The 12,571-nt window shown below is 31.0% G+C and overlaps 1 protein-coding gene across 6 annotated transcripts in view; it reads right to left on the bottom strand.

Annotated features, from left to right (window-relative positions):
• LOC145266716 (activated Cdc42 kinase-like) overlaps nt 1-12,571 on the bottom strand; it is a 386,827-nt gene that overhangs the window by 90,657 nt on the left and 283,599 nt on the right. The gene's annotated exons all lie outside the window — the stretch shown is intronic.

Consider the following 12,571-nt stretch of genomic DNA (forward strand, 5'->3'; position numbering starts at 1 on the left):
CTTTACATGACATTCATCATCAAACCTAAATATCAGCTGACATCATATTGTAAACAAACACAGACGGAATTTGATGAACGATCTTATTACATTTTTATGTTTTTGCAAATTAGTGCACTGGGCAAATCATTACTCATAATCTCCATATATAATATTTTGATTGCAGAAATTCCCCTCTGGACCTTAGTAATATAGGTTTGCAACGACAAATGCCACATACAAATTTCTAATGTCTAGACTATTAGCTATAACTTAAAAACGCCATTTTAGGCACATTTAGTTGTTATAATAAAATCCTACATTTCATCCTAGGAGCAACATCACAATCGCAACCATCTTTAGAAGAAGTAGTTCCTATTTTCCCTCTAAATATCAAGTCCTCCTACTGCCCCCCAGTCATCAGATTAAATGTATTCGCATGTTAAATGAACGTTAATGTACCATTCAAATATGGCGTTGGGATACCGACTTGTCTCCTCTGAGTAAATTGCTGCATTCATTTTCTTACATTTAATCGCCAAAGTTTGTATTTCCCTTCTCTCTTTCTCTGTATATATTCTTTCCAACTCTCTCTCTCTCCCTTTGTACATTTCTTCATGGTGATGCTGAAGAAAAAAACAACACACATTTATTTCCTCTCTCTCTCTCACTTTGAACATTTGTTTCAGTAATTATATTTTTTTTTTTAGACAGTTACATTTTTTATGTACTTTATTTAAATATATTTTATTTAAACCTGCGCAATCTATTACGATCGTTGTCAAATTAAAAAAAAACGTTTCAGCAATATCATCTACTAGATTCTTGACATTGCGCACACATTAATTTTTTTTATGCATGGGGGTAAATTTGTAGATTTGGTCCACCTCCACAATGTTCTTTAGAATAACTTTCATGGTTTTTCGACTATGTTGATTAAGAAAATTTCATTCAAATTTTGTGGAGACAAGTACTTGTAGAGATATAAAGACCTGTATTATGTAGTGTAATTCACTGGCTACCAGGTTTGTATGCGCATGTGATAAACAAATCTACTTTTCTCCTACCAACACTGCCACCCCACCACCAATTTTTTTTTTTTTTTTTGCATCTGCGGGTGGGTATGCTGACAACAATTATCATGGTTAAATTTGGGGGAATTATTTTTCTACACACCTCCCCTCAAAACAAAAAGGGAGGGATGTTAGGGGTATCTATTCTGAATCTTGTTCTTAAGATGGGGAGGTTTGTGGTGTGTATTCTGAAAGCCGTTCTTAACATGGGGAGTTTGGGATGTCTATTCAAAACACTGTTCTTAACATTGCAATACACAAAGAACTGAAGCGAAAAGGGCATAATTTTTTTTAATGTGTAAAACGAATAGACTACATAAAACTGGAGTTTACTTTAATACTATTGATGCTAAAAAGAGGAAGACTTGAACAACGAACGGAAACAGCTAGGACTGCTACCACTGATTTTTATCACTCTAAAAAGTTCATATATCCCTAACCCTAAAACTTCTGTTTTTACTTTTCATTATTATTCTAATGGACTATTTTTCATAATTTTATTAATTCATACTGATTTACACATTCCCTTAACTGCTTTTTTGAAATTCAAACAGTACCTGCATGTTATCACCCCAAACTAGTATTAATCGCCAGTGAAAGCCAGATTATTTCATTTCAGCCATAGCCACCAGGGTCTGTAATTGTTCAGGAATGGCAGTGGCCACCAACAACTAGTTTACTTTTTTTGCAAGGGGGGGGGGCAGACTTCCACTGAGCAACACCTTTGAACGGGTCCTGCTAGTATATAATAATCAATAGACGAATAAATTAAAATATTATGCTTAAGTATATTATACAACCAGGCAGTGCTAATTATATATATATATATATATATATATATATATATATAAAAACAAACAGAAAGTTAGATTCCAGTAATTATGTCTTTATTTATTTTGAAAGCAATCAAGATCTTAATAGACTGTTCTATTGTCACTCAGACAACCAAAGTACAGAGTTATATATCTAGAATTTTCTATAAGTGTGACTTCTAAAATGGAAAGTCCAAAAATAGAAAATCCAAGACAATAATGAACATGTAATGCAAGCATAAAAAAACAGGCTTAGATGTGATAAACTAAAAAAAATTAAATCTGGACAGGATAGGGAGATGTAAGCAAAACAAGAGATTGTTAGGATAGACACGTTTAAAGAATCAATGAAAATGAGAATATTTGAGTTAGTAAATGCAGAACAGTTGTGGTAGTAGATTTGATTTGTAGGTTTAAGGAAAGAGGGATGAAGACCTGGCCAGAGATCAGTTAGTTTGGAAGTAAATTTTTAAAAACCATTTAACAAATGCCAGCATTAAAAACAGGTGCTCAATCGAATATGATGAGTATCTGCAACGTGGAACGGATTTTCAGCTGACAAATGTGTGCAAGAGAAAATGAGATCTAATATGTTCACATATGCCGATATTTTTCACAAGGAAATATCCATTATACAAGTCTTTCATCGTAACGCTGGTTTTAATCATCTAAAAAAAGTAGGTTTGTTTACGTGTTTGTAAACAGGAAACTATACATAGTAGGTTTATATTGATATTATCTGTATCATTGATCGTTCTTATGAAAGATACAGCAGGAGCAAATGAAGCTGGTCAAAATTGTGGGTCACACAGTAAATTCAAATGGTTTGAGATTTCAGTTTCTCACCGCAAAGCAATCTAACTTATTATTGATCAACTTCTGTTGTATTCAGAATCAGTTTTAAAAAAATTTCAACACATGCTATGATAGATTTAAATATTTCCGACATAATTGTGGAGACAAGTTTATAAGAAATACGAAAAATACATCCAAAATGAAGTGCATTTTTAAATATTTATTAGGAAATTCAAAGTAAAAATAAGAATGAAACTGTTGTAAATGTTTCTCTATTCCAGATCATTACAGACAAGTCTGCATGGAGTATTGTTCAGTGGAGAACAAACGTGAGACATAGAAAAATTGACAAGGTTGGAATTCAAACAATCATCTCAAGAAATTGACATTTGAAATATTACATTAAAAAAAAAGATGATTTTAGTATAAAGTTTTAGTTGAGAAAGATAAAATTAAACCAAGTGAATATGCATAAACACAAATGATCACACACACACAATCACACATACACACAATCACAGTGGCACGAAAAAGAAAGTCTTCACTATATTACTAAATATTAACTAGTTCCTGTTGTGTTTTTGTATTTGTGTTGCATTAATGTTCTAAAGTTACATTTAAATAAAATTTTTCCATTGAGCAAAGTTTTTTTTTTTTTACCTTCTCGATTTGAAGTTAATTTTTAAATTGCTGTGAACATTAGAATACTTCAATTAAAAGTTAAATATGGACAGGTAAAATTATAGAGGAATAAAAGGCAAATCAAATGGAATAGAGGTTGCTTAAATCAATTTAGTTACAATCAATTTAGTTTAAATTTGCGGTTTTTGAAAAAAATGACAAGTGCAGACTTTCTTTTTGGCACCATTGTATATATTGTGTATATTTAGGCAGCATTTAAATAAATAAAAAAAATAAAAAAAATAACAGAGAGCTTTTATTAAATTATACCTTTTTTATTTTTTCAATTTTTTTGATGTTTTTTGTGTATAGATCAAAGGTATTAAATGTCCCATAGTTAGATTTTTCTCTTCGAAACATGTCGCGATTTTTTTTTTTTTTTTTTGCATTTCATCATTTGTGAAGACATCGCTAGGAGAATGTGTAAGACTTGGTTGTACTGACAAGCAAATATATATGTTTATAGGAAAATATGTTTATTCAATTATATTTCACCTTTCATTTATGACAGTCCCTTAATTCATGAAGCTCGATGTAACTACAGAGGATATACAAATAAATAACAAAAGTCTATATTCCAAATTTCAACAGGTTGACCATCTTAGTGTTTATTTCTTTATACATGTTGAAATGCTCAATTCTTGACAGCACCCGTTTCGCAGCGCAGAATCATTTATGTAATTATTATGTCAATTTCTGAATTTATTCCACCCTTAACTCATCAGAAGAAAAGGAACTCATCAACTTTAAAAGAAAATAAAGGAATATGGGCATGATTACAAAACCCGAAAATCAGAGGAGAAATTGCAATTGTTTACCAATCTTTGAATTTTTATCTAAATTCAAATTAAAAATTAAATTCAAAATTTAAACACGTTCGTTTCCACCAGTAACAGACAGGATTGTATTATTTACATTTTTTAAAAATGCATTTATATAAATTCCATCAGTAAATAATTTCATAAAGTTAAAAATGCAAAAAGAAAAAATAATTACAAGAAAATAAGCATCAAAGCTTTTGTTTATACGCAGATCATTAGTTGAAATTTTATATTTATTGAAAATTGTTTTACAACCACATATAAAACAATTCATTTCCATTAGATTGTTTTCAAGGATGGGTTATTATATTAAAAAAAAAACTTCTGTTTATTGTCTTAAGTTTAACAGTTGCTCAAGCTATTGATCGTTTTATATTTATTAACCTTTTTGGGTTTGTATTACTGTACACACAGATTCGAAAAAGTTGTCAAAAAACAAATATATAACAAATAAATGTTATCAAAGGCAAGATAAGTTACTTTTCTACCAAACTGGATATATTTTTCGTGTTTTTATTCAATGTAACATGTTTATTCAGCTCGAAAACCATAGTGTTTACCGATGTATTGGAACATTCAAGATGGCGTCTGATTCTCTCTTTAACACGGTAAGTGTAGGAAAAGCTGTTATAAATAAAAAACCGATTAAAATACTGTTAAAAACTCGCTCAATATATGTTACCGTGACATAGCTTGACTTATATTCGGCGGGTTTTTAATAGTATTTTGTATAGTTTTTTATTTATAACACCTTTTTCCAAACTTACGGTGTTAAAGAGGGTGTGAGACGCCATCTTGAATTTTCAAATACATCGGTAAACACTGTATGTTTTTCGAGCTGAATAAATGTTACATTGAATAAAAACACAAAAAATATATCCAGTTTGGCAGAAAAGTAACTTATCTTGCCTTTGATAACATTTATTTGTTATATATTTGTTTTTTGACAACTTTTTCGAATCTATGTGTACAGTAATACAAACCCACCTTTTTCTAAGGTGCAATGTCTGAAAAGGGTAAGAAAAATCTCTATATATTTTTTTTATTGCAATTCATTATTGAGATGAGTATTATTTATTTATTTATTGCGGACTATTATTCTCATCTTTCTTAGTTGTTTTACGACGTTATTGCAAACTATTCCTCTGGTCTTCGTCAGGTGGTAACCGCAACAGGATAGGAACTCTGAATCTCTTAATTGCATGCCCAGCAATGGTATATATATTATTTAATTGGAATTCATTATTGAGATGAGTAGTATTTATTAATTCCAATTAAATATATATATATATACCATTCGATACGGACCCAACCATGGAAGATCAGATAATAAATAAACGTGGATTTATAAGACCAAAAAATACGACCTTGATCGTCCTTTGGAGCCTGTGGCGCAGTGGATAGAGGTGTTGAATCTCTATGGTTCCAGGTGAGAATTGTCTGAAGATAGCGGTTTCAATCCTACCCAAAGCTTACTTGGCCAAAACGTGGTGAGACAACAACTATGGAAGGCAGTAATTGCTGAGAATGTAGTTAAGAGATTCAGAGTTCCTATCCCATCACGGTTACCACCTTACGAAGGCCAGAGGAATAGTTGGCCGAAATGTGAAACAACAACTAAGAAAGATGAGGATAATAGTCCGCAATAAATAAAAATCTCTGTTCAAAAATATGAGCATTTTTTGTGAAAATATCAGGATATCACTTTGATAAAAGTTCACGATTATAAATTAGGATAGAATTATTTATTTTTTAAAAATTCTCAATATTTTAGTATGACAAAAACATTGGAGTTTTGTACTGCTCTGGCACAGCAATCACCCTAGACAGATTGAGCCAGTTTCCTTCAAAGGAGAAAGTTTCTAAGAAAGGCATTATTTGCTTCCCCACAAAAGCAAAATGTGATGCAAGGTTGTTTTTAATGTAAGAGAACCAGCTTCCCAAAAAAGGACACTCTGGCAAAAGTAGACAAAAGTAAAAATTTTTCCCTCCACTAAGGACAAATTAACTTGAGTGTAGCACCAGAACAAATACTACACTCTGATCCTGGCCTCTGCCAGGTAAAGAATATTACATTCACAATGCCTAGTCGCAGGTATATCCCGGCCAAGTAAGGAGAGGATTTTAAGGAGATTAGATTTTCCAAAAAAGTGCTGCAATCCTCTTACATACGAGGGGCGTGCAATAAGTAATGCCCCTGACCCACTTCCAGTTGTCTGATCTAGCTGAAATTTTGCATGTGCAATGATTTATATCTCTACGGGTTATGTGGCAAATAACAGCTCTGAACTAACTGTGGTTTCTGTTTTACAGGTGTTTGAACTGAGTCAGGTGTGAAATGGAGCCTGTTGAATGTCGAGCAGTGGTCCGGTTTTTGTATTTGAAAGGACGCACACCACAGGAGACTTTTGATGAAATGAAAGAAACTTATGGTGATAATGCCCCATCATATGACCTTGTAAAACACTGACATTGTGAATTCAAACATGTCCAGAAGTCTGTGGAAACAGCTACAAGACCTGGTCGCACCCCTTCTGCCATTGATGAGGCATCTGTCCGTCAAGTTGAGGCTGCTATTTGGGAAGATCGGCGCATTACTATTCGCCAAATAGCCCAAGACGTCAAGATTAGTACAGGGTTTGTGGAAACTATCATTCATGACAATTTGCATATGCATAAGGTGCCTGCCAGATGGATTTCCAGGTTGCTCACACCATTCCAGAAGCGAGAACGCGTCGAGTGCTTGAGGATGAATTTGGAGATGTGCCAAGAAGATTATTCAAAGTTTTTCAAAAGACTGATTACACAGGATGACACCTGGGTCCATCACTATGATCCAGAGACCAAAGCCCAGTCAATGCAATGGAAGCACTTGGACTCACCACCTCCAAAGAAGGCAAGGGTGCAGCCCTGCGCTGGCAAGGTCATGCTCACAGTCTTCTGGGACCAGGACGGAGTAGTGATGACAGATTTCCTGGCAAAGAGTACCACAATTACAGGAGCCTATTATGCTTCACTTTTGAGGAAATTAAGGGAAGCTATCAAAATCAAGAGGCGGGGCAAGATCAGCAAAGGTACCCTCTTCCTGCAGGAAAATGCTCCGGTCCACAACTCGCATGTCACCAGATCAGAAGCACGGGCATGTGACTATGAAATCCTCCCCCATCCTCCCTACTTTCCTAACCTTGTACCCTTAACTTTCACCTCTTCCCTGCCATGAAGTTGTTTTTGAAAGGAAAGCGTTTCCCAGATGATGCAGCCTTCATTTCTGAAGTCACGTCGTGGTTGGAGGACCAACCTGGGGTGTTCTACAAAAACGGTCTCCAGAGCTGCATCAAACAATGGGAGAAATGCATAACTCTGGGTGGTTCCTATGTAGAGAAAGACTAATAACTGTGCCAAGTTTCGTTGCTCTACTGAAAGTGGGTCAGAGGCATTACTTATTGCACACCCTCGTAAAGTGCCTGGTATTCACCAATGGCCATCCATCTGGTGCGACCAGGCACAACGTTGCTTAACTTTGGTAAACTGACAGAAATGAGTCTCATTGTGAATATGCCATATCTGAAATAATGAAGTGCATAGAGAAAGAAGGTGTTCTTATCTTCATAGGAAAGAAGAATCCAATATTCACAAATGGAGTTAGAAGTGAATTTAGTTTATCAACAGGTGAGAAAGTTTAATGGTATTTCAAATGACAGCTGTTAAAAGAAGATCTGATTGCAGACAAACAATGTTAAGAGAAACCAATGCTGAACACTTTGATTACATAACAAAGATTTTACTAATAGGATTAAAAGATATCAAAAAAGAAACGTGTTGTGAAAAGTACATGTAATAAAAAGAAGTTTCTCATTCGTGTTAATTAAGATAAACAGTTGCACAACTGTCCTTTTGTCACATGACGAAAGATTAAAGTTTCAGCAGCTGATCACAAACGCACAGACACATACACACTGCTCCCGGGAAGGGGGGAGGGGGTAAATTAAAAGTCAAAGAACCAAATGTTAAATTATTTCAGCAATTAAAAAATGGTATTATACAAGCTTCCAACAGAGATTAATCTGCAAATATGCAAGATGAAGCACAAATTCATCTGTTAAGGAATTATCATAATAAATAAAACTATTGATATCAATGAGAACATGAGATGATGGGGAAAAAAAAAAGAAATAAAATATGAATTAAAATTCAAAAAAAAAAAAAATCACAACTATTGTTGATGTAACAGAGTGTGAAGTCAAATCTGAACAAAGAATAACAATCAGTGATAAGTCTTTAATTATGACTAACATGAAAATTGCAGTTAAGAATCGGATGTAAATTCTAACAGCTAATTATATATTTTTGATTCAGTTCTTTAAAAAACCATTTAGTTATATAAGCAAAATAAAATCTATTTGTAAATAAAAGAAAATGTGTGATGTCCTCAGTAACAGCATGGTGCCAAGTTAGATTTGATAAATTCATTTGTAAGTGAAATGAAATAGATTATGTACATTGTTAGGATGAAGGCCTCTGATGAAAAGAGCCATGAAATTTGCAATTGGCTCTGTACATAGTATAGAGTTAATGAATGGACACTAATTCAATAGTAAAATGAAAAACTAAAAACCATCAAAACTATAGTAAAGGTTGGGCATAGATGTCATTCATTGCTAAAACAAACTACCTGACCTGCATGAACTGTGGGCCACCTTGTAATTTCTCTAACAGTACGTATCACCTTTGTATAGAATGATATCACACAAAAAATTATTTTATTGCATATTTAATCATGACAAAATCTTCCTAAATAAAATTTAAACTTGTGCCATCGTGCAAAATATTTCTTATTAAATATTTAAATAAAGTTTAAAATTAAAAGCAAGAAAGAAAAAAAAAAATTTAAAAAGTATTTTACAATATAACTGCAAACTTAATATTCATTTTTATGACACGCATGGACTTCATTTTTAATATTTTTATTGAACAATTCTATTTTTCAATATCATTTTAAAGTAAATTGCACCAAAATTTAAAAAAATAAAAAAAACACTGACAATTATTTCATGAAAAAGCATGTCAAGAAAGTGCATGGTTACTTCAAAGTCTAAATCTCTCAGCAATCACTTTTGTTGTTTACGTATGACACTGCCCCTCACAAAAATGATAAAGTGTAAAAAAATTAGAATAAAATAAAATTCAAAGTTTTATTCTTTGTGAAACCTTTGATAGAATTTGTCATCACCGTTTCAAGTGAATTGTCTAAGATGAAATAGATGAACCAGACTGTATTTCAACATTTAAGTCAAGTTAACGAAATAGAGGTATAATTCAAGGATATGTAGATGTATTTCAACATTTAACCTGTTAAACAAGTCAACAAAATAGTGATATAATTCAAGGTATAATCACACAAGGAAATGAACTCCTTCCCTAGAGGAGAAAAAAAAATAAGATTGTCATATCACCAATTCTAGTAAACAGTTTTGAAAGCACAAGTGAATTGACCTTTATATTAAGCCATGGAAAAAGGAAAAAGTTGTCATATTTAATGTCAGTACTAATTGATTGCCGATAACTTGGCCATTTTCAGGCTATTCTGCAAATCACATTAAAAAGCATTCAAGTCAATATATGGCCCCACCTCCTATAGAAATAACACAAATTGTTCACAAATAATTTTTATGGATTCAGTTGCTTTCCATATTATTCAGTTTCATATTTGTGAAACACATTGCTACAACACTGCTTCCCACAGGGCTACAATGTGTTCATCTTAAAATCCAATGCCAAACAGTCACAATAAACTGTCATTGGAAGTCATCCAATCATATTCATTTTGAAGTTTTCAATTTTCTCAGAATATTCATCATCATCATTCAACAGAGCATCCATCTCACTCATCACTCGAAATTATGGAAAATAGATCAGAGATGTACAAACATTTGGAACAGAGAGAAAGAGAAAGAATATAGACAAACATAGTTTGTGAATTCGGGTTCCTATCCATTTGCCAGCCAGTGTCGCAATTCTATGAATAAAGGCGACTTAGGGAGCTGTTTTTCAACAATGATATTGCATTCTGTAAGCAAGCAGATTCCAATGGCATCTGCTTCAGCAGGAAACCGCACAGTGGAGAAAGGTTATTAAATTGTGAAATTAAGTGCCATTAAATAGCAATGTTCTGTAGCGGAAGAGTTAATGTATTAGCCCATCTTGGCCAGATTTGCATAAAAGCTGTTGATGTCAGACGACTATCTGAACATATGGAGCACTGAATCTCATGATGCCATTAAAAATGACTAAATAGAACATTTTTTAAATTAAAAAGAAATGGTCTGTGTCTCATTAAATCATAGCAGCGTGTGAGACTCCCACCCCACCCTGTCATCCTTCGTTGCTATCAGAATTCTCTTCTGATGAAAAGCATATTTGCGTTTATAAATGACATTGTACACCATTTCACATGCCAACTGCTGCGGAGAAGATGATTTATTGTTATTCCTCCCCTTTAAATAACAAAAACATCGACTTTTCCAGTTTCTTACTAACCTTTCTAATAGATTTTGGTTTTCCTTTTTTTATTTACATAAAATTAATAAAATTATTCAAACGGTCACAAAAACACAAACAATTATGCTTACTTTTGACATCTAATCAAACCATAAATAATCAACTTCTATCCAATTTACAACATTGACGATTACTGAATTACCACCTTACATTCATTAACCCTTATCCTCGAGTGGCCTTCAGTCCTTGATAAGTGGTGACGCAAAAAATTGGGGGGGGTCATCGTTTTGTGCATTATAACATTTTTAATTGATTTCTGTTGATTTCGTTTGTTAAAATTAAAAACTTAATAGTAAAATGCTGTTGAAAATTAAAAAACTTTAAATATAGAAAGTACAGAAAATTAAAAAACTTTAAATATAGAAAGTACAGAAAATTAAAACACTTTAAATATAGAAAGTACAGAAAATTAAAACACTTTAAATATAGAAAGTACAGAAAATTAAAACACTTTAAATATAGAAAGTACAGAAAATTAAAACACTTTAAATATAGAAAGTACAGAAAATTAAAACACTTTAAATATAGAAAGTACAGAAAATTAAAAAACTTTAAATATAGAAAGTACAGAAAATTAAAAAACTTTAAATATAGAAAGTACAGAAAATTAAAAAAACTTTAAATATAGAAAGTACAGAAAATTAAAAAAACTTTAAATATAGAAAGTACAGAAAATTAAAAAAAACTTTAAATATAGAAAGTACAGAAAATTAAAACACTTTAAATATAGAAAGTACAGAAAATTAAAAAACTTTAAATATAGAAAGTACAGAAAATTAAAACACTTTAAATATAGAAAGTACAGAAAATTAAAACACTTTAAATATAGAAAGTACAGAAAATTAAAAAAACTTTAAATATAGAAAGTACAGAAAATTAAAAAAAACTTTAAATATAGAAAGTACAGAAAATTAAAAAAAACTTTAAATATAGAAAGTACAGAAAATTAAAACACTTTAAATATAGAAAGTACAGAAAATTAAAACACTTTAAATATAGAAAGTACAGAAAATTAAAAAAACTTTAAATATAGAAAGTACAGAAAATTAAAAAACTTTAAATATAGAAAGTACAGAAAATTAAAAAACTTTAAATATAGAAAGTACAGAAAATTAAAACACTTTAAATATAGAAAGTACAGAAAATTAAAAAACTTTAAATATAGAAAGTACAGAAAATTAAAACACTTTAAATATAGAAAGTACAGAAAATTAAAACACTTTAAATATAGAAAGTACAGAAAATTAAAAAACTTTAAATATAGAAAGTACAGAAAATTAAAAAACTTTAAATATAGAAAGTACAGAAAATTAAAAAACTTTAAATATAGAAAGTACAGAAAATTAAAACACTTTAAATATAGAAAGTACAGAAAATTAAAAAACTTTAAATATAGAAAGTACAGAAAATTAAAACACTTTAAATATAGAAAGTACAGAAAATTAAAACACTTTAAATATAGAAAGTACAGAAAATTAAAACACTTTAAATATAGAAAGTACAGAAAATTAAAACACTTTAAATATAGAAAGTACAGAAAATTAAAACACTTTAAATATAGAAAGTACAGAAAATTAAAAAAAACTTTAAATATAGAAAGTACAGAAAATTAAAAAACTTTAAATATAGAAAGTACAGAAAATTAAAACACTTTAAATATAGAAAGTACAGAAAATTAAAACACTTTAAATATAGAAAGTACAGAAAATTAAAAAACTTTAAATATAGAAAGTACAGAAAATTAAAACACTTTAAATATAGAAAGTACAGAAAATTAAAACACTTTAAATATAGAAAGTACAGAAAATTAAAAAAAACTTTAAATATAGAAAGTACAGAAAATTAAAAAACT

This window comes from Euprymna scolopes, chromosome 4 (genome assembly GCF_053919585.1).
Source record: "Euprymna scolopes isolate OS-2025 chromosome 4, ASM5391958v1, whole genome shotgun sequence".
NCBI classification, from domain to species: domain Eukaryota; kingdom Metazoa; phylum Mollusca; class Cephalopoda; order Sepiida; family Sepiolidae; genus Euprymna; species Euprymna scolopes.